Genomic DNA, 25,575 nt, shown 5'->3' on the forward strand with positions numbered 1-25,575 from the left:
TTCCCAACTTTAGCTTTGATACGCCTTCTACTAGCCTTTGCGCTAGAGAAATGGTTGGGACCTATGCTACCTTTTTGTTTTCTTGATGCCTCGATAACTGCTTGCACAATTGAGGTGGAAATATCAATTGCACAGGGATAAATTTTTTTGGGGGGGACACTGTTTCCGCAGGCTAAGGGAGTGCTCTTTGGGAGAACACCATAACACACTCTACCTTGCTTAGCATTGAGTGCACATCCCTTGGGAGGATCCAATGAAACCACCAGTAAGTTGTGTGGACCTCCCTCAAAAACACCTCCTCCAACTATCAATAGTGCCAGGATGCCACTTGTGAATTTTGATTGTGTCTTGAATGCGTAGCTTGGTTATAGGTTATCCCTATAATCCATCTCATCCAACTCCATGTCAAAAATGGATAGGATGGAGGCCAGAACAAAAAAAATAGGGTAGATAGAAAAAGAGAGGGGCTTTCTACCTCCTAGCACCTAGACCTCTGAAAAGACCCTTGCTCTCAAAAGAAATAGACCAGAACCATATGCCTCAAAATCAAAGCCTAACTATAGGACAAGATCCCCATGTCTACAAGGTTACCATGAAAGTCGTACATTACAATCAATTGTGGCTCAAACTTCTTTTCATTGTTTCCATTTCATCTTTTTCCATTCAACCAATTTTTTGGTGCTAATGGATGCTCAAGTAATTCAAGTGATCTTTATTCCTCTAATTTGATCCAAGCGACTAGTTCCCTTTCTAGGTACCAATTATCTTATTCATGTCACCCCTTCATTTGTCTAAGGATTTTTTAGATATGATTATCGAATGAGGGGTGGCTCCTTTAATTTTACTATATCCATATCCATGTTGCATCCATTGAAGGGAGGGATATGGACATTAATCGATGCTTTAGGCTTTGATCATTATGCATCCTTATTTGGAAAATAACCATGGGGATACCTCTTAGAGTATTTATAGTTTCTAGATTTGTTGTTTTCACATGTCCCCTAAGAAATCTAGACCTTTGGAAGAAATAAACAGTTCCTTTAGATGGTACATCTCTAGACAAACTCTAAAACTTAAATCCCTTTTCTCATTTAGTTAGGTAGACCTTTACTTAGTCTCCACACATGATAATTCCCTTCTTACTCTATCGTTGGTCACTCTTAAAAAAAAAAATTCGAGGTATCACCAAATTGTTATAAAACTTTTATAGCCAACAAATGGATGGGGACATTCAATAATATCACTAAAACTAGGGTTGTTAAGATGAACATTATAGTGATGTTGAAATCTAGAAACTATGGTTGGAAGAAGAGGCTAACTTTGTCATACGACCATAGTGCTTCTTCCATGATATTTTTATGGTCTTCTTCATTGAAATAAATAATAATACCAGTGAAGCAAAAAATTAAGACATGTGAATTGGCCCAATTGAACTCAATCCATTCAATTAAACCTATAGATAATGGCCACAATCTATTAAATATACATGTTGAATTGTTGTTTTGTAGTTATTGTTTTACCTACCAATCACTAGTCAATGAAATTGTAATACTAGGAAGTCTTTACTTTTTCCACGATGAATGTTTTTACCTAAAGAATATTATCTTCTAAGGGGAAGATTATTTCTTTAGGTCCACCTCTTTAAAAGAGTGAGGATTTGAAGATTCATTGTTCTCAACCCAACTAAGGGGTGGGGATACTTTTGGGGCATTTTAGGATGGGTAATTCCTCTCCTCATAGCCCATCCATGGATACATTACCTCAAGAATAGGGTTGATTCATGTTGACAAGGTTAATCCTCTCTGCAGACAGAGACGATCCCTCTAGCCCAATGAGTGGGTCTAGCAATTGAAGTGACAATCAACTAGACATCTTCCTAGGTTATAATTGAAAATAAGAACGAAAGAGATGACCTACCTCGTTTTGATGCTATTCCGATTTCCTTTGTTGAGGGCCTTGAACCGCTTGTGTCACAGACTTGTTCCTGCTTCTCTCAGTGTTTATGTACCTGCACAAGTGATCAAGAGACAACAAAGCATGCCAAAACCAATAGCAAATCCAATAACAACCTACTTAACTGATCAAGGAATGTCAAGCTAAATAATACATGAACATGTATATTTTGGGAAGATGAATCGGCAGTTGTATATCTTTAGGAAATAAAGGGAAGCTTACAACCAAAGACTTGATGTTGAAAGGCTCTCCTTGAGTGGTAATCCAAGTCCAAGTCAAGAACTCTCCAAGCACTCCTTCTCCAAGTCAAATGAATAGCCTTAGGCACAATCTCAACATAAGGGTGCAAACAGACATAGACCAACCATTTGGGAATGGGAGAGGATGAATTTATAGACTCATAAATGGAGTTAGGACTTCTCCAAAGATAGTTTAGGCCCTCATCTCAAGGAGGTAGCTCATAGGGATAATACTAAGAGGCCAAGTTGGGAGGATCTGACCTCATCTAGGCAAAAAAACCTCCAGCTCGTCACTCTGGAAGCTTCTAGATCATGAAGCTTCTCATGCTCTTTGGGAAAATTACCTTTTTGGGATCATCACAAGTATGCAAGGGAACAGAGTGATGTAATCGCTGTCTAAGTATAGTGCAACATGCAACCATCAATGTTTTACGCCTCATAAGAGCGACAACTCTCATTTTATGGTTTTAATAGTTATTTCTTCAGGGAAAGCTCAAGGAATTCTCCAACAAAGTCTTAGGAGGGATCTAAGTTGTATACATGGATGAGTATATTGTATAATAGTCATGTTTCGTGCACTTCGGGGTATGTCACATGGAAGTGTAGGAGGCGTGACAAAATATTGTGTAACAATTCCTTTTGAGTGTTATAACCAGCCTAGATCCATCTTAACCCCTCTATCTCTCTCTCTTTCTCTCTCTTCTTCCATCTTTTCCCTACATCTATATCTCTATCTCCATACGTCTCTCCTCCTTTATATCTCTATATCATCATGCATACACACTCTCTCTCCATATATATATCTATCTCTCCCTCTTCCTCTCTCTCTCTCTCTCTCTCTCTCTCTCTCTCTCTCTCTCTCTCTCTAGTTATCTTTCTATATCTCCCTTTTCACTCCCTCTCCCTCTCCACCTTTCTCTATCCATGTCTTTCTTCCCATTCCAACTCCATCTCTCTCTCCTCTCTTTCAAGTACTCTCTCTCTTCCTTCCTCACTCTCCCTTTCTCTCCCACCTCCCTCTATCTCCCCCCCCCATCACACACACACTCTCTCTCTCCCCTCCAACTCTGGAACTATCTCCATCTCTCTCTCCTTCTCGCTCCCCCCTCTCTACCCCCTCCATATCTATGTCTCCCTCTCTTTCTCTTCCCCTTCTTTCCCTATCTCTATCCTCCCCTTTTCTCTCCCTTCCCTCATCTCCTCTCTTCTTCATTCCATATTCATCTCTCCCTTATCACTCGCTCTTTCTCTCTCCACCTCTATCTCTCAATTTCTTTGTTCTTCCCTCCCTCTCTTTCCCCTTCCAACTCCATCTCTCTCTCTCCTCCCTCTCAATTCCCCTCTCTTTTCCTTCCTCTCTCTCCCTTTCTCTCCCACCTCCCTCTGTCTCCCCCCCCCCATCACACACACTCTCTCTCTCTCTCCACCCTCCAACTCTATCACTATCTCCCTCTCTCTCCTTCTCACTCTCCTCCTCTCTCCCCCCTCCATATCTATGTCTCCCTGTCTCTCTCTTCCCCTTCTTTCCCTATCTCTATCCTCTCATTTTCTCTCCCTTCCCTCATCTCCTCTCTCCCTCATTCCATCTTCATCTCTCCCTTATCACTCCCTCTCTTTCTCCACCTCTATATCCCAATGCCTTTGTTCTTCCCTCCCTCTTTCCCCCCCACCAAATCCATCTCTCTCTCCCTCCCTCTCTCCCCCTCTCTCTCCTTCTCTCTCTTCCTTCCTCTCTCTCCCTGTCTCTCCCACCTCTATGTCTCTCTCCCCCACTCTATTCCTCCTCCATCTCTCTCTCTATCTCTCTCTCTTAAATATGATCTTGTTTTATTTTATTTAAGACAGTATCTAAATTAGAAAAAAAAAAACATAATTGCTTGTAAAATATTAAACCTATATTTTGGATCAATCATGTCAAAGAAAATACAATAATAAAAAACTTAAAAGAATCATGCATTATCTTTCCTCTGTCGTTGTTAGTCACTTTTTTTTCTCTCTTTACTTGGATCTTTGGTTAAAATGCATCTATCGTGGTTCTTTATAATATTATTTATATTGTATAACTTTCACATTTGTATATTTAAAAGTATTCTCATTTTTAATTTATTAAAACCTCCTTTTAATCTCTATGGGGATATTTTTAGTAATAGTTAGGATGGTGGGTTTAAATTTACCTCAAAAGTAATGGCGTCGTTTACCGAGGCGGAGAAATTTCTCGAACGATCAAAAGTGGCCGAAATCCGGGCAAAAACAATTCAAAAAAACTTGTAGCAGGAGTGTTCGAATCATGTTTTTGATGGTGGAAATGGATTCAGCACCATGAAAAACCTCCAGGGCACCCAAACTCTTGAAGTTTGACTGTTGCAACCTAGACTTACAAAAATCCCTGCCGAATTTTATCAAAATATTGCCATAATTTCGATGATTTTCAGGGGAAAAAGCACTATGGTTAGACTACGACAAAAGTAATTATAAACTTTTTTATTTTAGATTTAATTAAAAAAATGTTATAAAATTAAATTAAAATAAAGTATTTGTAAAATATTTTGATTTTGAAATAAGTTATGGTTTTTGGGCATGTAGTATTAACAAGTTAATGGCCATGGTATTGTAAAAGATAATAATCAAAAGCCTAGATGGCCCGTGGTATTGGTAAACCATGGTATTATGATTTTTTTCCCTCCTCTCCCTCTCTCCCTCCCTCTCTCCCTCCCTCTCTCTATCTTTCTCTTCTAGGCATTGGCCCATGGTATTGTAAAAAATCATATTTAGAAGTTAAAAATATCCATGGTAAATATTCATGATTAAAAATATTGTTATATTGTAAATATGACTTTTTTATCCGCTTATTAATTAAATTTAAAGATGGTCATGAAATCATTGTTTAAATTTATATTGTAAAATGGACGTTAATTTATAAGTACTATTTATGGGTTATATATTTTAATGTGATATGTATATTATAGTTTCTTCTATCTAAAAAATTGTTCTTAACTTTATTAATAAAAAAAAAACAAAATTACAATATAAAAAAAATTGAGTTTAAAAAATATCTCACATCTCAAAATTAACATATCTCGTCTCACATCTAACGCCTAGACATCTAACATCTAACATCTAACATCTCACATATAATGTTGACACATCCACTCTATATTAGGTTGTAGAGCGCCTCTCGGCACAATCAACCAAGATAAAACCATTTTGCATCGACTTACATAAAAAGACAAGACGCTAATTATTAATAGGGAGAACCCATTGTCTTGGACCTCAACCTTTGCACTTCCAATGGTGTCCAAGCTCTTCATCCCAAAGTAGTAATGTTTGCAAAATGGGTTTTCACAAAGATCTGTATGTTTTTCTTCCAAACATTTTGTCATATATTGATCCAAAATGGATCTAACATAGACTTCTAAGTCTATGAATTTTCCTCACAAAGGAAAAATGAAAGTCATTGGATGATTTTGAAAATATTCTCATTTCGTAGATTGTTTCATTATGAATCCAACACAATTTGAATGGGCCAAAATAGACTCTGGACGAAGGAGTTATTGTAAAAAGAAGATTTGCCCAATGTCCTTAGAAAAGGAGGCATTTCTTATTAAAGTTGGCCTAAGGGTTAATATTAGCCTTATGTACTAAAAACCTTTGTTAAGCGCTAAACCTTTATAAAGCGTGTTTTACATTGAAAAGCACGTGGGCAGTCTCGGCCAGGTGGATCCAAAGAATTTATATAAAATGAGCTAAAACCTTTTGAGTTTCGGAAGGAAGGTGGTAAACGGTATTTCGGGCAGGCTCCAGGCGGTAAATGGTATTGGAAGGGTTGAACCCGATTCCATACACTAGCCGACACGTAGCAAGCCGCAGGAGAGAGAAAACCACTTTTTTGGGTGGGTAATCTCTACGCAAGTGGGCCACCCGAAAATGTTGTTAGCTGTCGGATTAGAGATCGCGGATCAACAGTGGAGATTGAGCAGACTGCTTGTTGTTTCGGGTTTAGTGCGAACCGTCGAATTAAATGGTAAATCGACGGACAAGATTAAGTCGCGATGTTTTAACCAAAGGCCAAGGGCATTGCGATATGCGATTGGCTAAATGCGATGAGCACTTCGAGCCGTCGGATCGAAAAAGGAATCAACGTTCAGGACCTGATAGGATTAAAAGGGCGATTGAATTCCATTTGAAATCTGGCTTTGCGGATTTTCATTGGATTTCTTTGTATTTCCCATGTATTCCATTATTTGGGTTTTGTTCGGGTTTAGCCGTGGGCAATGCACAAAGTGACTTGCGATATGCAATGAAAGGATGGACCCAAGAGGATTATAGATGCGATTGAATTCTATTTGAGTTCCTGTTTATAGGCTCATGATGTGTTTTTGCGAGTTTTGCCTGTGTATTCCGTTATGTGTCTGTTCCGGGATTAAGGCAGAAAGAAGGCCAAACGATCGGGTTGCCCGCACCCGTCGGTTCCTTTTCAATTATGAAATTGTTTCTAATTCAAACATCATTGTTCCCCACCGTAAGGAAATGATGAATAGAATGTGTCATGAAAACATGAATTAAAACGCAGAAGGAGGCGAAGAGACGAACAGTCGGTTTCCACGCTTTAAGCGATTGTGGTAACAAAACGTGTTATAAAACACGATGAACCCAGAGATGATGGGAAGGGACAGAGGATAGCCACCAGAGCCGCAGAGCTAGAGTGCTTGATAGAGGCAGAGCCACCAGAGGTTGGAGGTAGAGCCGTAGAGCTAGAGAGCTCAAAGCAGACTTCTAAGAGCCGTGATGTTGTAGTGGAGTTGTAGAACGGAAAATAGATCAAATGATCAAGCTATTGTTGATGTCCAAAGTGTGCTGAAGACAGAAGAAGGAGTTCCAGAGACAGTTAACAGAATTCTGAGGGAGTTGGTGCAAGCTAGAGCTCAAGATAGCTCAGAGCACTAATTGAAGGAGTCTAGTCCAGAGAAGCCTAGATCTGTCTACAACGTAAGGACAGCCAGGGGTAAGATGGTATTCTAAGCCCATAGGTACAGTTGTAAACCTATGGAGTTGAGTGTGGAACATGTAAAATAATTTAAGCCATAATTCCAAATAGCCTAATCGAGTTGATTAGATCTCAAGGAGACGTAGGCCAAGATATCAGGGTGAACTCCATATTATATTGTTGCATTATGTGGTTTGCTTATTTTTTGCTTTATTTACTGTTATATGCATTTCATATTAGTTTAGACAAATGAACATAAGCACTTAACAGTTAAAGGCAAACAAAAGCATACACCTATTTCAAGTCCTTTAATTTCGCAAATTGTCAATCATAAGCATAGATCTTGGGAATATATAAGCTTTGGAGTGGGAGAGGTTCTTATAAGTTTGACAAGAAGCCTTTAGTGCCCCATTATCAAATCAGGTGGTATTAGAGCAAGTTATACCAGAGCAAGTGGTATCGGAGCAAGTTATACCAAAGCAGGTGGTATCAGACCAGAATGCTTGATTGACAGAGCAATCTATATGCTTGTTTGACTTGAAAGGTGTTTAAACAGTCAAGGATTGATTGTTTGATGTTTGTAAACTGACTATTGTTTGAGTTTGCAAAGGATCAGGAAAAATTGTGGTTAGCTAAGTCCAGGAGAGGACAAGAAGGAAGAAGGGCTGAAGGCATTCTTCTTATCCCAAAGTACCTCAAAGCAATCCTTGAAGCACAAGAGGTTTGTTGCAAAAGGTTGCTTGAATAAGCTCTTTGTTAATCTTGTTTGAAGTTCTTTTGTTCATTTTGATAATGACAACTTCTACAAGTGATTCCTCAAATTCCTCCTCTTTCATAAGATTCTTTGATGAAGACATGAAGCAAGACTTGTTCATCATGATGGATATGGTGAGAGAAATGTATGAGGATGGAAGGAAGAGCATCATACTTCGAGAGCAGTTGAATTCCATGAAGGAAGAGAATCAACTGCTTTCTAACAAATTGCAGGAAATGGAGAGACAACTTCATATTGCAAATCTGGACCTGGAAAGGATGCATGAGTTGGAGACATAGCTCTTTGTTTCCAAAGAAGCCTTAGCCAAGTATCAGCTTGAAGAAGAGGTAAATAATTCCAGTTTGTCTTCAATTTCCTCTAAGAATGTTTATATTAGTTCTTTTGAAAAACATACCAGAGGCATAGGTTCCAAGTTAATGTCCAAGATGGGCTATGAAGGAAAAGGCTTGGGCAAACATGCACAGTGTATTGTTGAGCCAATAATGGTTGAGGAAAGGCCTAAGCATTTGGGTCTTGGCTATGGACAATCTTATGGAGAAAGTTCCAAAGCTGCCATGAAGACAATTGAAACAATTCCAAGAAGGAGTTTCATTTCAGGTCTTCTACCTCAAGAGTGTAAAGATTGTATTTATGGGGAAACATCCCTTTCAGGAAGAAGGTGTTCATAAGCATACACTTGAACCAGAGATTTGTGGAAACTCTGAAATCATTGAAGACGTTGATGGTGTTCCAAAGGGAGCTACTTCTTCATTCAATTCACCTCCTCCTGAAGGTAAAAGAGGTGAAAGAGAAAGGTATAAATCTGGTTCTAATCATATTCCTTTTGATTATGTCCAGCATGGTAAATTTCCATATAAGTATGGGAAAAGAATTGCATGTTCCTTTCGTGGTTTGAATAACCATAATGTTTCTAGATGTTGGAAGAGAATGTCCACATACAGTGAACTTTTGAAGGAAAATAAGCAAAGAGCCAAAGGTCCACTGGACAAGGAAAATCATGCTATCAAGAGGATGCACATGTGTTGCACTTACTGCCATAACCAAGGACATATTGCTGCAAAATGTTGGACTCTGAATCCAACAATGCTTCCGCAAAACTTGAAGAAGGTGGAAAGAGAAAATAGCAGGAATGGAAAGAAAGATTCGATGAATGATGTGTTTCAGGATGATTCACATGTTGATGTGCAGACAAAGGAAGGACCTTTGAGATGGATTGGTAAGAAATGGTTCGAATTCTTATCCAATTAAGATTGCATGTCTACTGATATAATGCATCTATTTTGCATGGAATGCAAGTTGTAGGGTTTTACCAAGAAGTTGAATGGGAAAAGTTGAGTAGGAGAATCACTTTATTGCTGCAACATTATATTCATTTCAACTTCGAAATTACAGTATGCTTAAGCGAAAGTTGAAGGATGAAATGCATGCATAAGCATGATATGCATGAACACAATGATGTTAATGATTTCCTTGTATTTAAACATGTATGTGTGATTAACTTGAAGGGTTGATTACTTTGTTGTAAACATGCATGTAATATTAATGTTGACTTGGAAAAAGTTGATTTGGTCTCCAAGATGGAGATAATGATGAAGTGTTTCATCTTTGAAAAAGAATCCTAAAGTTCTTTTTCTACATGCTTGACTTGAAGGCTCAATTGTTTTAAAGGCATGTTTTGTGGGCTTGTTATCTAATCAATCATTTGTATGCGGATGTAAAGACATGGAGGTGTTCACAAGATGTGAAATATGTTTCTTTTGTTGAAGCAGGAGTTTAGGCCATCCAGTTGTTGTTTGTAATTCTGTTGTTGTTGACAATATGTCAGACAGGTACAAATGTAAGTTTTTGTGAAGAAGATGTAACTTCACATTTGTTTGAGTGACCTTAGATCAATGCTCAAGGAAGAGAAGTTCAAACTACCTTTTGTAACCTTCTCAGCAGGAGTTCTACATGAAGTCAAGGAGGAAGACAGTTCTTCCTAGGAGGACCAGCACATCTAAGAAGGAAAGTGTTTAAAGGCTTTGGTTCAGAGGCACTATGCAAGGCAACTGTATGGAGGCTGAAATAAGAGGGTGAGGTACTCTCAGTTACTATTCAGACCAGTATATTAGTCTTTTGGAGTCCAAAAGCTTTTTAGTGGGAAGGCGTGATCCAAAATGGATCTAACATAAACTTCTAAGTTTATGAATTTTCCTCACAGAGGAAAAATTAAAGCCATTGGATGATTTTGAAAATAATCTCATTTCGTAAATTGTTTCATTCTGAATCCAACGCAATTTGAATGGGCCAAAACGGACTCCGGACGAAGGAGTTATTTTAAAAAGAAGATCTGCCCAATGTCCTTAGAAAAGGAGGAATTTCTTATTAAATGTGGCCTAAGGGTTAATGTTAGCCTTATGCACTAAAAACCTTTATTAAGTGCTAAACCTTTATAAAGCGAGTTTTACATTGAAAATCAAGTGGCAGTCTCGGCCAGGCAGATCTGAAGAATTTATATAAAACGAGCTAAAACCTTTTGAGTTCTAGAAGGAAGGCGGTAAACGGTATTTCAGACAGGCTCCAGGCAGTAAATGGTATTGGAAGGGTTGAACCCGATTCCATACAGTGGCCGACACGTAGCACGCCACAGGAGAGAGAAAATCGATTTTTCGGGCAGGTAATCTCCACGCAAGTGGGCCACCCGAAAAGACTATCAACCATCGGATTAGAGATCACATATCAATGGTAGAGATTGAGCGGATTGCTTGTTCTTTCGGGTTTAGTGCGAACCGTTGGGTTAAACAGTAAATTGACGGATAAGATTAAGTCGCAATGTTTTAACCAAAGGTCGAGGGCATTGTGATATGCAATAGGCCGATTACGATGAGCAATTCGAGCCGTCAGATCGGAAAAGGAATCAATGGTCAGGACCCGATAGGATCAAAGGGGCAATTGAATTCCGTTTGAAATCCAACTTTGCGGATTTTCATTGGATTTCTTTGTATTTCCCGTGTATTCCATTATTTTGGTTTTGTTTGGGTTTAGCTGTGGGCAATGCGCAAAGTGACTTGCGAGATGCGATGAAAGGACAGACTCAAGAGGATTATAGATGCAATTGAATTCTATTTGAGTTCCAGTTTAAAGGCTCATGATGTGTTTTTGTGAGTTTTGCCTGTGTATTTCGTTATGTGTCTATTCCAGGATTAAGGTAGAAGGAAGGCCAAATGATCGGGTTGCCCGCGCCCGCCAATTCCTTTTCAATTATGAAACCATTTCTAATTCAAACATCATTGTTCCCCACCGTAAGGAAATGATGAATAGAACGTGTCATGAAAACACGAATTAAAACGTAGAAGGAGGCGAAGAGACGGACAATCAGTTTCCACGCTTTAAGCGATTGTGGTAACAGAACGTGTTATAAAATGTGATGAACCCAGAGATGCTGGGAGGGGACAAAGGATAGCCACTAGAGCCGCAGAGCCAGAGTGCTTGACAGAGGCAGAGCCACCAGAGGTTGGAGGTAGAGCCGCAGAGCTAGAGAGCTCAAAGCAGACTTCTAAGAGCCATGATGTTGTAGTGAAGTTGCAGAACAGCAAAGAGATCAAATGATCAAGCTATTGCTGATGTCCAAAGTGTGCTGAAGACAGAAGAAGGAGTTCCAGAGACAGTTAACAGAATTTTGAGGGAGTTGGTGCAAGCTAGAGCTCAAGATAGCTCAGAGCACTAATTGAAGGAGTCTAGTCCAGAGAAGCCTAGATCTGTCTGCAGCGTAAGGACAGCCAGGGGTAAGATGGTATTCTAAGCCCATAGGTACAGTTGTAAACCTATGGAGTTGAGTGTGGAACTTGTAAAAGAATTTAAGCCATAATCCCAAAGAGCCTAATCGAGTTGATTAGAGCTCAAGGAGACGTAGCCCAAGATATCAGGGTGAACTCCATATTATATTGTTGCCTTATGTGGTTTGCTTATTTGCTGCTTTATTTACTGTTATATGCATTTCATATCAGTTTAAGCAAATGAACATACGCACTTAACAGTTAAAGGCAAACAAAAGTATATACCTATTTCAAGTCCTTTAATTCCGCAAATTGTTAATCATCAGCATAGATCTTGGGAATATATAAGATTTGGAGTCGGAAAGGTTCTTATAAGTTTGACAAGAAGCCTTTAGTGCCCATTATAAGATCATATATTATTGGCATCCTTTTGCATTTGGCACTTTTCTAATATGAGCTTGTTTTTTCTACTTTGAATTTACATTCTTAAACCCACAACCCCCTACAAGAATTACCAAGAGAGTAGTCTAGGACTTTTTCTTTTTTTTTTTGTAAACACAAATGAGTAAAGATTATATTAAATCTTTGCCTAGTCACATCAAAATACACAGGAAATTCATTACATTTACACCAGCTTCAGAGGGTCCTTTATTGAAGAACTAATTATCAAAATAAAAAATAAAACCTACGAAGGAACAAGACTATGATAAAATTCCTACATACATATATTCAACAAAACTAAGATGACAAAAGAGTAAATTTGCAGAAAGAGCCCATTAAAGAAGAAAGTAGACAACTTCCTCTGCAAGCATGTTCAGGTCAAGATGCAATTTTCCTAAGACACGATTTGTAGTAGAGCTAGCAAAGCCTTGGCTTCTTAAGGCATTCCACTTAGCTTAACTCTCATTTAGTTGTCCTCAAATAGCTTCGAGCTTGTCCTCCAGGTGGGAGAGCCTAAATTTGAGAGATTGAATTTATTCGGTTAAAAAGATGAAAAATTTATCCTGCTGACAAATTTTCCATTTCAAATCCATATTTTCCACCTGCAAGGCCTCTAGATGCTTCTTCCATGCATCACAAGCAGAGCTTCCAGAAGTGGTAAAATTGTTAACAATGGAAGAATTGGTTGATGCAATAGTGGGGAGGGGGGAGAGGGGGGTCAAAGAGTCAACAAAGATAGTGCGCAAGGAGAATATGTAGAAGGCTACGTAAGGGATCCTTGAGACGACAGTGAGCTGATCGGTATCCAAATACAATTATACAACACCAAGGGATATGACTATGTAAAATTCATTGATAGAGATTTATAAGTTCAAGCCCAGAGAAATGAGAGTAAGGGGGGGATGCTAGAGAAGTCTAAAATTGAGAAGCAAGTGTTGTTTTCAATTGTAGAGAGGAGAGAAAAGGAAAGAATGGTCTAAGACAACGCAATTGGTCGAAATTGGTTCCAAAACAACCTAAATTTACAGTGGATATCCCAAACAAAGAAAAACCCAACAAAAGGAAGGAGAGCCCAAATAAAAATGGAGCACAAGCACTGAAGGAAAACCTAGAGGTGCTCAACACAATTGAAACCCAAGCTGCAAAGGTTATCCCAAACATTGGCTCTGCTGACGGTCCTCTCAGGAAGAGTCCCTAAGAGGGAGTTCCTTGAATTGACCAGGTTGTAGGGGTGGGGGAGCCAAGGCGTCATGCCACGTATGTTAAGAGTGTTATAAGTCACCTGGGGCTCATTATAAAGCCTCTTAGTGCTCAGGCTTATAGACGCCATGACAAACTCAAGGGGGAAGAGACCAAATTTATGATGGGTGCGAGAAGGAAATAATCTCTACTAAGAAACTACACTGACGATGATGAGAGGAGGCTTGAACCAAGCTTGAGATTTAACCCTGGAGAGGTGTCCCTCCCATGTGATAACCATCAAATCATTATTAAAACTATGCATGCTTGAGCTCGCCAAATTCATCATAGTGCAAGGAGGTGGAGTAGAATGAGGCAAGTTCCTTTGTATTATATGGGGTGTTAATATAACCTCCCACACATGCATCAAAATTTCAACATGCACCATAATGCCAACCAACGTGGCTCTTGAAACTTTGATTTTAAATATTTCAATGTTCCTTGGCTTGTTCGCATGAGGCTTGTGCGGGAAGGGTGGCATGGGATAAAGAGATGATTGTTTGGAGATTTTTGTGGAGGGAATCTTCAGCTAGTTTAGTGTTCTAAACTAATTCCACAATAGCCATTTTTGAATCAACATTTCGAGTCCATAGCAAGAATCACTATCAGGATAACAACTACATAGAAGAGCATAGAGGTTTAGGGATTAATATAGAATGGAATGGAATGGAAAATGAATGAGCCAACTAGTTAATCATTTTTATTTTTGGAAAATTAAATTATCATAAATTATTAATTATATTCCTGAAAATAATAATAAAGAGAATAATGATTTTTTTTATAAATAATTTCTATTATTATTATTAATTATTATTATACCTACGGCAAGCATGGTATAACACATTCGATTTTTCCTTTGACTAGGTATTAGTTTGTGTTTGACAAAAAAATTACGACGCTTATGTATAGTTTAACATTAGGAATTCAATTTTTGTTATTATTTAAATTTAGTTATTTGTAAGGTGATTGGTTGAGGTGGGTTGTTTAGTAACTTCCATTTTTATTAGTTACTAATTTTTTGTTTTATTTCCTTTTTATTTAATTTTTTGATTTTTGATTTTTCTTTTTTCTATTATTTCTATTTTCATGAATTATAATTTTTTCACAATATTTTCAATTTTAAATGACTTATTGTTATATTAAAAAACATATTTTAATAGATTTAATTATAAACCATTATATATATTAATAAAAATAAAACACACACACATAGATATATGTATGTTAATATAGACAATATTTGTTAATCATATTTCTTAATTTTTGGTGATGGCATTCCACAATACAATATTTTATTAGTTGTTTTATTTTTGTGATGAAATATTTGTCTCTATTGTTTTTTGTTTAGTTAAGTTATATTTAATCTAAGTTGCACGTGTTAGCTACTATGTAGTCCTTGTTACTGTTAGTGTTAATCGTTTAATTAATTTTTGTATTCAAGCTTCTCTGATCCATAATGAATTAAGGAAAGTCTTTCGGTAGAAATCACATAAGAGAAATTTTTGGCCAATGCATTTCAAACCAACAAGTGTCAATTATTAATAATAACAATAATTATTATTATTTGTTGAAGGGGATTTTATAAATTATAAGTTTTGAATATAATTATCTTAAAGTTGATATTTTTAATTATAATTATTATTATTACTATTTTTTATTGTTAGTATTAATTGTTTAATTAAAACTAATAATAAAGTTAATTAATAATGATAACGATAATAATTATAATTATTAACCTTAAATTAATTGTTATAATTAAACTGATCATTGTGGTTATTAATTATATAATTATTATTAGAAGGGTACGGTGTTATCATTAGGTTCGACAAGGTTAAGATGATATGGTAGCTAAGATAAGGAGATAATAAGGAGGAAATGAGGGAAAAGGAGAAGGGAAGTGTAGAGAGGCAGAAGAGGGAAATGAATGCAGAGGAGAGGGACCGGATGAAAGGTCAAATGAGGTCAAAAATGTCGGAGGGACCAGGGGGAGAGGTACTAGACAAGGTTGCGAGACATGGATACTTGAGAGAGTAAGGGGATCCAACTTCTACTAACATCCAAGCCCCCGTCTCTATTAAGATTGTAAGGATGCTTTATGATTTCAAGGGCTTCACGGATCTTCTGCTTATATTTATGTTTTTCTTTGGCGATAATCTTTGTATCTTCAAGGCAAACATCGTGGCATGTTTTTTCTGAGTGTTTTGCGAGAGTTGAAGATCTGGATCTACCATTTCTAATGTTAGTGTCATGTTCCTTGAGTCTAATCTTGAAGGATCTTCTTGTCTCACCAATATAACATTATCCACATAAACACACAACCTTGTAAACTCCTTTGTGCTGGAGGCGATCAAGATTGTTTTTTACTTATCAAGAAGTATCAATATTTTTATTTTTGAGAACCCTCGCCAGCTTATTAGTGACTCCTTAAATGTATGGTAAATAGGTCTTGTTATTACCAAGAGGTTGAGAGCTTGTTAAAGAGGGTCTTGCTTCATTTCTAGCTTTAGCTCTTTTGATGGTTTTTATGATATCTTTATTTTTATATCCTATGTTAGTAAAGACCTTCTTCAAATATTTTATCTCATCTTCCACATGCTCCGAGTATGAAATCCTTAATGCTCTTGTGAAGAGGGTTTTGAGCACCCCCATATTTTGTGTCGGATGATGGTGTGATTCAACATGAAGGTAGTTGTAAATGTCTGCTTTCTTCATGAACACCTTGTGTCCTAAGGATGAGAATGTCTAGGAATGGGATGCAATTGTTTTCTTCAACCTCCATAGTGAACTGGATATCTTTAGATAAGTCGTTGAGGTGGTCTAGAAAGTTCCTTAGCTCTTTGTGTCCATGCGACCAATTCACACTAGTGTCATCAAACCTAATCCAATATTTCGGTTTCAGGGGGTAGGTTTCTAGAGCTCTCTTTTCAAAAATTTCCATAAAAAAATTGGCTACTATAGGGGATAGTGGAGACCCCATAGCCACACTAGAACTTTTCTCAAAGAATTCACGTTCGAAGGAAAAGAATGTGGAACGAAGACATATCTCTGCAAGCTTCGCAGTATGAGGGTCTGTGACCTCCTTTATTACTAGGATAGCTTCATCTAAAGGAATTTTTTTGAAGAGTTGGACAACATCAAAACTTACAATTTTATCCCCAAGATCAAATTTCTCCTTCTTTATGAGCTCCACATAATGATTAGAGTCTTTAATGTATGAGCTTGTTTTTCTAACCAACAGGGCTAAGGTGCTAGCAACATATTTGGCCAATTCATATGTGGGTTCCCCTATAGTGTTTACAATGGGTCTGAGGGGGGCACCTTCTTTATGTATTTTGGGGGCTCCATAAATATGAGGAGTGATTTTACTTTCCAGAGAAAGGTGTTTCTTTACTTTCTCATCAAGAATAGAATCTTTAATGGCCTTCTTGGCCACCTCAATAATCTTCGAAATAGGGTTTTCCTCAAGCCTTTTGTAGTTGCCACTATTATACATGTGGTCCCTCATTTTGGTGATATATTATCCCTTATCCATTACTATAATTTCCCCTCCTGTTGTAGCGGCTACAACCACCCTCCAAAATTTTGGCCTGCATCAATTTCGGAGCCTCCCTTGAAGAGTTTCACTTGATGACTGCACACACCTGGGTTCACTTTGTGAGCCTGTGTGAGTCTTTACATTCACCTTGCTTGTTTATTGCACTCAAGTCTTTGCATGTTGATGTCTAAGTCATGCTTGTGACTGTGTTCTGGTTATGCTCAAAGTCTTTGCTTCGTATGTGTTTGATGTGTTCGCCATGAAAGCATCTGTCGCACTCACACACGGACTCACATTCACTATCGCGCAAGCATTGTCTCGATCATGAACGATCAATCACGAGTGTCACGCTTGTTTCTTGCACCATTGGCCAGTCATGTTGAACATGTGCATCCAGATGGTTTGGTCGTTTCGTCGTCAAGTCATGCGAGTATGTCTCTATGATCACCTATGCACCTTTCAACTATTCACACACTTAGTCATTTTTGCTGAAATTCTGACAACCAGACTGCTCACTGACAGCCGAACCATCACCGTGATTTCGACTCGATCGACTGTCAACCAGAACAACACAAAAGCACCAAGCTAGTTCTTTCAAGTTGTGTTGCCCGCAAGCAATTCAATCAGCACTCATGCTAGACACCCGGCCAGTCGACCAGCTGTTCATCTATGAAATTACGCAATGCTCATGAGCAAGCCTCCCGTTGCCCATCAGTCAGCTCAGCTCAAAAATTGCACAGAGATGATCAGCAGGCTGGCCTCCTGGCCTTAATGCAATTTTCCCAGCCAACAACTCCCAGCAACAGACTACCTGTTCCCTCCAGGAATTGTGCAGTTTCTGCTGCCAGTGACTGAGCAGCCAACTGGCAGTTCCCTCTGGGAATTGTGCAAGTCTGGCTTCCAGTGACCCTAGCAACCAACTGGAAGTTCCCTCTAGGAATTGCGCAGATCTAGCTGCCAGTGACCCAACAGCCAACTGGAAGTTCCGTCCGGGAATTGCGCAGATTTGGCTGCCAATCTCCCGGGCAGTTCCCCAGAAAAATTGTGCAATCCCTGCCTGCTGACCCTTCATGCAGCCCGACATGTTCCTCTGGAAAATTACACAAATTTGGTTGTCCAACCCCTGCTAATTGTTCGTTGTGGAAAACGCGCAGAGCATGCCTGCCCTGCCCTCCTGCAGCTCGAACTGTCCCTCCTAAAATTTGTGTAATTTTGTCTCCCAGCCGAGCCAGACCTTGCAAACAATCACTGTCGATGCAAATCATCTATCTCCATCCCTCAGTGACTCTTGTGCAGTTTTCATCAGCAGTTTCCTGAAGCCATCATCCCGCATCATAGCCCTGCTGCCTCTCCCAGTCACCCGCATCCGAATGATCATGTGTCATGGTAGACTAGGAGGTTTTGGATTTGATGTCGTCTCGTCATGCATGACTGCAGGTACATGTACACCCACAAACATGTCAAGACGACGAACTGGATGAATGAAGGGAGCACATGCAGATGGACAGGTTCACCAATGAATGAACGAATGAAGCATGCGAAGTGGACAAACGCGACGAGCATGCACCTTCGCGAACAAGTGAGCCTGTCAAGACTTCCAACATGAAAGCAAGGAACAACATGCTAGAGCTTCATCAAGCGAACCAAGGACCATCGAAGACTTTGTGCACTTCACCATGCAGAGGTGAAGCTATGATACACCATGAAGACATCCATCACTTAGCAGCACTGTAGCTCGACATGCACTCTAGCAGCAGCACGAATGTACCATCATTGTCTTGTCAAGTCATGTTGAGTCAAGTCATGAGTCATGTTGCCCACATCTCCACTATGGGCTTGTTGTCAATCAATGTGATGTAACGTGGAAGTCCAAGAGACCCACTTGTTGAACATAGAGTCATGTAAGTCGGAAAGTCATGGAAGTCAAACGGTCATGAGGGTAGTCGAACATCCACAAGGGTTAGTCTCACCTTGGCTATAAATACCCCCTCATTTGTACATGAAGGGACTTTTCACCTCAACTCCTCCCACATAGCCAAGAGAGTATGTAATCTTTTCTTTGAGGAGTAAGTAGTAGCTCCAACGCCCCGCTGACGGGGTTAGTGATGTATGGTGTAACAATGTGTCTTGGAACTTTCGCTTAATTCAGAAGCCTATCAACAGGCCAACATGTTTTCACACATGTATTGTATTTGTTGTAAAAATGATCTTTAACACTTGTAATGCATGTTTCTTTAACCATGTGTTCTACATTTGAACTGATTCATTTGTTGTAATGCATAATCTATTAATGAAAATGTGTTGTATATGTTGTTAATGTGGTCCTAGCTATGTCGACTGCTCTGCTGGACATCAGACAGACCTTTCACATGAACCTTGCTATAACAACCGTTGCACTCATCTCAGACTGATCCGTGAGTGTTGTACATGTTACCTTACCTTGTATGTTGTGACTGTTGCATCCGAGTGGACTGATCCGCCTGAAATTGTGTATGTCCTTTATGTTGTGTGTTCCTATCCGAGCTGGGACTGATCCCTTTCAACCTAGAAGTCACCTTCACCTTTTTCCCCTCACAGTCAAAGAACCATTGACACAAGTACACTTACACTCATCAGGCATGCGAACCTCACTTCTCGAAGACAAAGCAAACCACTCTCTTGTGCTGACAAGCAAGATTTGAGGCAAATCGTTAAGACAATGGCACCCGAGCCATCATACCAGATGGAACTCCCACACCAAACGGTGTGAGGTCTAGTTAGGACTTCATACCGGGGTGATCCCTTGAATGTTGGTGGGTCCAGCACCATCAACATTTATGGCGCTAGAAAGAGGCCAGCCAGTTTTACATGGATGAAATTCCCCTCACACTCACTCACGACTCTGCAGTTGGTTACTCCTCACCTCCCAAAATTGAACACGAAATTTCATATCAACACCTTCGCTTCGTTCGTCCCATCACTCACCAGTTCATGAAAGCAGTTGGGCTGATCCCAGGTGTACAGTATCTTCCACACGCATCAAAGAATCCAAAAGCCACTCCCACAGGGATTTTTGTATCGTCAATGGAAGAAGCAGTCCTTGCTACTCTTGAAGGTTTGGAAGAAGCTATCGAAGACGGAGAGGAACCTCCAATCTTCTTTGAAGATGAACAAGGCACTCTTGTAGTCTTGGGATCAAACTCTAGTATAGGAGGCGGAGGGGAAGGCAGCGGAGGAAGTGGAGGTGGAGACGAACCGACAAACTCAGATCCAGAACCATTAGATTCCGAAGGAGAGGAAGAAGACGAAGAGGACGAAGAGATGGCTGACCCAAATCTTGAATGGATGACTCAGGGACCATTGGCTCTCCTGGATGTTCTACACAAGATGCCGAAGTGAGCAGAGAGAATGAACATCAAGTTTAACCCTAACAGCGTGGTGAAGGCAGAAGACCACTTAGACAACTTCTACTTATAGTTGTAGACTCTTGAGGTACGTTATGACGACGTAGCATGTAGATTGTTTTTACTTACCTTAGAAGACCGGGCAACTGCTTGGTATCACAACCTTCCACCCAACTCTATACAGAACTGGGGTTCTTTCAAACGTATGTTACTTCAAAAGTTTGTTGATGACAAGACTCCAGCCATGCTACTCAAAGAATTGGGAAGTATTACGATGGAGGGAAAAGAGAAATTAAAAGATTTCGATCAAAGGTTTACGCGTATCTTGAAAAAAATTATCGTAGACACCAAGCCTCATGACTCCATCACTGTCGACTATTACACATCTGCACTACCAACCACCATTGCGCAGTTCGTCAAGCGAGCTGCGAAGACAACACTATTAGAAATTTGCGAAGAGGCTATTGTTGTTGAGAAATACTTGCACACCATTGGAGTCATCAAGGATGATGAATCGATGAAAGACTCCAAGGATGCGAGCAAAAAGCCCAAGCAATGGTGAGCAAAGGCAAAGACAAGGAAGCAATTGACATTGAGACCCTCACTCGCCTTGTCAAGAAATTGACAACCGAAATGTCTGAATTCAAGCAACGAAAGATGGACACATTCACGAACAGTCATCTGCCCAGACAGACACAGGTAACCAGTTCATCAACTGGCTCATCAAGCAACAACCGGTTCAATTCCAAATCTTCACAAAAGCCTATGTTCCAACTCGATCAATGTGTTGATCCTAAGTATTGTTCCTTCCATGAAGAATTCCATCCCTTGAACTCTTGTTCAGATTGGAAGCGAGTTGTTACCTATGTCTGTACTCATACACTCGATGCGGATGGCAACATACAAGAGCAACCGGAAGACACTGATGATAACGAAGAGGTTGCACCTAATGAAGCACTAAGTTCTGGGCATGTGGTGAACGCATATCAATGCTCGCAAGTATTCTTGAGGACGAACACCGAGAAGCATCCCCAAAATCAAAATCATCGCTACAATCTTAGGAGTAAATGGGCTTCCCCGACACTTGAGGAGATGCAAGAGAAAGTGAGACGGCTGATAAAGAAGGCCGATCCACCAGCTGCCTCAAAGCAACAAACACAACACAAGTCCGGGGAGACAGTGGTGGATATGAACACATCCGTCAGCAGCAAGTTGCAGAACAATCCGCTAGACAGCATGAGAATCTGTTCCACCCCAGACACCTCCGTGAGTCTACCACCTTTGAATTACAACATAGTCGATGACATGAAAAAAACTCGAGCAAACATTAGTCTGTTCGAGTTAGCCAAAGTCCAGAGGCAACAAGATATCCTGCTTCGTGCATTGGGGCAAACGGAAATAGACAATGTGGCCTCTACCAGCAAGGGAGAATGCACACCTCCCGGATCACTATCCACTGTGCTCAATACACTCTAGATGGAAGAAGAAAACTCAGGTTTCCCCCCATTCCTGCTTTCATTCGAAGTTTTCAACTACAATGTCCATCGCTATTTGGTTGATTCTGGTCCGGTAGCCAATGTCATGTCGCTCTCCATTGCTAAGAAGATCAATGCACGATGGAGAGAAACATCTGCGAGAATCATCCAACTTGATAGAACATTAGTACCAACCATTGGTGAACTACGAGACGTGGTCATCCAACTATCCCTTGATAGTCGACTCCACCAGTGCATCAACATAATTGTTGTGGACATACCAGAAGCATATGGTCTGTTGCTCAACAGAGACTGGTTCAACAAGCTAAATGGATACTTTGCTACAGACTGGTCTCACCTCTGGCTTCCGTACAAGGGAAAATGTAACCAAATCCGGGTGTTATCCAAGAGGTATATGAAACATAATGTCACTCCCCTTAACAGCGAGAACGAACCATTGGCCTTCGCATAACTCATGTTTGGCAATTGTTTCCTGGAAAAGACATTGGAATGTTATCTTACACGGCCAACCCAAACCTCATCAGACAAGCAGTTGGGACTCCTTCCTCGCCCAACTGATGATAATGAAACTTGTACAGTTTGTTTTTCTAATAGTAGCAGTAGTAGCAACAGTGGTAGTAGCAGCAGTACCAGCATGCCAAACAGTCCATGTACAGAAAAGTTGTGAACCACGAGTCTTGATAAATCAGGGATGCACGATGACTCAAGGACCGAGTGCATCTCAGTCATCCAAAACATGGAACTATGCACGATTTCAAGCTGTTTGAATTTCGGAGTCACAAACAATGATGCCAAAGCACTAATGTTGAACACACGAGAGACCAACACTATGAACAAACAGAGTGTTGGGCCTAAGAATTATCCTTAAAATACATCCACTTTCACTCCATTCACACATTTTCTCACCTCTATTCCACCACCATGTCACCACATCAGCTTCACTTTCATCATTAAATGGGTTACCATTGTGTTTTCCAAAACATTATTAATTCTTAGTATTTTTAAGTGAATTTGTGGTTAAAATTTAGAAAATAATATCCATATACTTATAGCTAACAATTAGAATGAGTTTGTTGACATGTATAGGTACAAAGGAAGCTTCCAAGGCATTTGTATGTGGCACTGTGTGTTCAAATTCGAATTTGAGGAGATCATGGACCTCATGGAGAAGATCATGGACCTCATGGAGGAGATCATGGAGGATAGGGTTATGTGTCACCATTGGTTGAGAAATATGTGGATCAAAGGAGGGAATAGTGGGTCTACATTTATGAGTTTGTTATCATAGCTTTTGTATAAATAGGAGTGTTATCTCCTTCATTTGGAATCTTCATTTTTTTGTAATCTTAATTTTTAGAATCTTAGAACCTAGTAGAATTTAGAATAGTTTTGGTTTGGATCGTATGAGCTTATAGCCATTGTACTTTGAAAATTATGATGAATAGAATTGAGCTTCTTTGATCCTCTACATTTGACTTCTCTTTTGGTGTGCTTGTGAATCCTTGGAAGGATCCCCATTGCCTAGCATGTACACTTTTGTTTTGGTAAGCTTTTATTTTATGTTTGTGAATTTCATTAGATTAAATTATTAGGTTCATATGTTTGAAATATTAGTGAATGACCTTTCATAAGAAAGTATTAATGTTTCCTTCAATGAATCTGATTTGTTATTTAATGTTTGATTTCATTAGTTTAAGTTTTTTATTTATATGCTTGAGATATAAACGAATAGTCTCTTGTAAGAGAGATTTAATATTTCATGCAATCAATCAGAATTATGTTTAAGAGCTTTAATTTCATTAGTTTAAATAGTTGATTAGAAATATTAATGAACAATCTCTAGTAAGGGAGCTTTAATATTTCTTCACCTAGCTTAGTTTAGTTTGTCTCTAAGTCCATATATATTGTATGATACTCAAAGTTTACTTACCCGGGTTAACAGTAAATGAAACTCTAATTTGCATCCGCATTTTTGACCCAACATTTTTGCACCGTTGTCGGGGAAGGATGCTTTGGAGATAGACTTAGGAAGTTATTTTTATTGCAATTTCTTTTTAAGGACTAACTTGTGAAACCTGGTGACAACAGGATCTTCATAAAGGAGTTCAAGTTTGAGCTTTTTGAATTTTTTTCGTACTCAGTTAGTTTCAAATTCATTTTTAAAACCCCAAATTTCTTACTAATCCATCTACAAATGAGAAAATTGAAGATGTTGAACATGTACTTTTTAGAGAGCAAGGACAATATTGAGGACTGGTTTCAAAAGAACCTTGCGCCAATTCCAAGAATAAGACAGGTTACTCACATGTTTGCAAATCATAAGGTAAAAATTTTAAATCTTGATGTGATCATTTTCGAATTTTTTGTCCATAGATGGCTTCATTGGAAGCATTATTTTACCTAGGAAAAAAATATATATATATCTTTCAAGTTAAAGGTTGAATATATTAGACAAATAAAATGAGATCCCGTAAAGTTTTCTTTTAGCCTTGTTTTCAAAAAAAATAAATCATAAACAATTCTCTTGAATAAATTCAAGTGAGCCACTTCACCACGCTAACCTGGAAAAAAAACAAAACAAAACAAAATCCAAAAAACAAATCAATAGGTTAGTATGCTCTCTTCCTGTGCTTCGATCGACCAGGAAGATAAAAAAATCTCTTGATTTATTTTTCAAAATTAAATAAAAATCTCTTGCTAGGAATTTGCACAAATTATTAAAACTACAAGCATTATAAGAAATCGAAATCATTTTTTTTTAATTCTTTATTTTCGATTTCAAATTTAAAAATTATATATGTATTTTAGTGATTTGATAATTGTGTTAAAACCTCTCTGCATAAAACTTCTCTGCATATGTACTGGGACCATTTCTTCACATAAGCCAAATCTGCATATAAACAATTCAATGTCAGTCTTTAGGTGTAATAAAAATCCATTCGGCTTGATCTTAATTGCGAACAAACATTTTCAAGATTTTCTCTTAATCTTTTTGAAACCGATTATTTCATGACAGGGGAGGTTTTACACGATTATATGGAAAATTAATCACTCTATCCTCGGTCTCGCAATTTCATTGCTCTCCTTATTGACTGACTCAGAATTCAAAATCTATAACCATTGGCACGACTCATCTTCGAAATTATTCTCTGCATTTTATTTTTAATCAGAATTTGCATAGGATGGAAGAAGTTTGGCCAAGGAAAAAAGAGAATCAAAACACAGCAGAAGTAGGTATGGGCAATAGTGCATTAGAGAGATGGAATGATGCCATTAGTAATTTATCAAGAGATGGGATCGACGTTGGACTCACTGCAGAAGCTTCTTCTTCAAAAGGCAGTCTATGTCAATGAAGAAGCTTTTGCTCAAGAATCTGCAAATTCTATGCAGGCTCGCAATGCAATGGAAAATTGCTTGATCGATCTGTTTCAAAGATCGTTGGCAAAGATCCTTTGACATTGAGATTTCCCTGATCAATCTTCCTCAGTGACTGATCCATTGCAAATAAACCACTGTAAAGCACAGGCGTAATGGCCTAATGAAAGATCAGTGATATGTGAAATATGTGGGAATGTAGCAGAAAATATCAAGTTTGCAGAGCCAACGGTGGTCTCGTCTCAACCGCCTTGTTGATGATGGGAGTAGGCACAGTGAAGGCAGATGCCAAAGCCAACAATGATCTCATAATTCCGATCTCATGGCGCCATCGTTATTGAGGCCACCCATCCTACGACCCCAATTGCCTCTTCCACCTCCCTTGACAGCTTCATCCGCG

The sequence above is a fragment of the Pinus tabuliformis genome, chromosome 9 (genome assembly GCF_031772625.1).
Source record: "Pinus tabuliformis cultivar Carrire ecotype Pingquan chromosome 9, CPIR1, whole genome shotgun sequence".
Classification (NCBI taxonomy): domain Eukaryota; kingdom Viridiplantae; phylum Streptophyta; class Pinopsida; order Pinales; family Pinaceae; genus Pinus; species Pinus tabuliformis.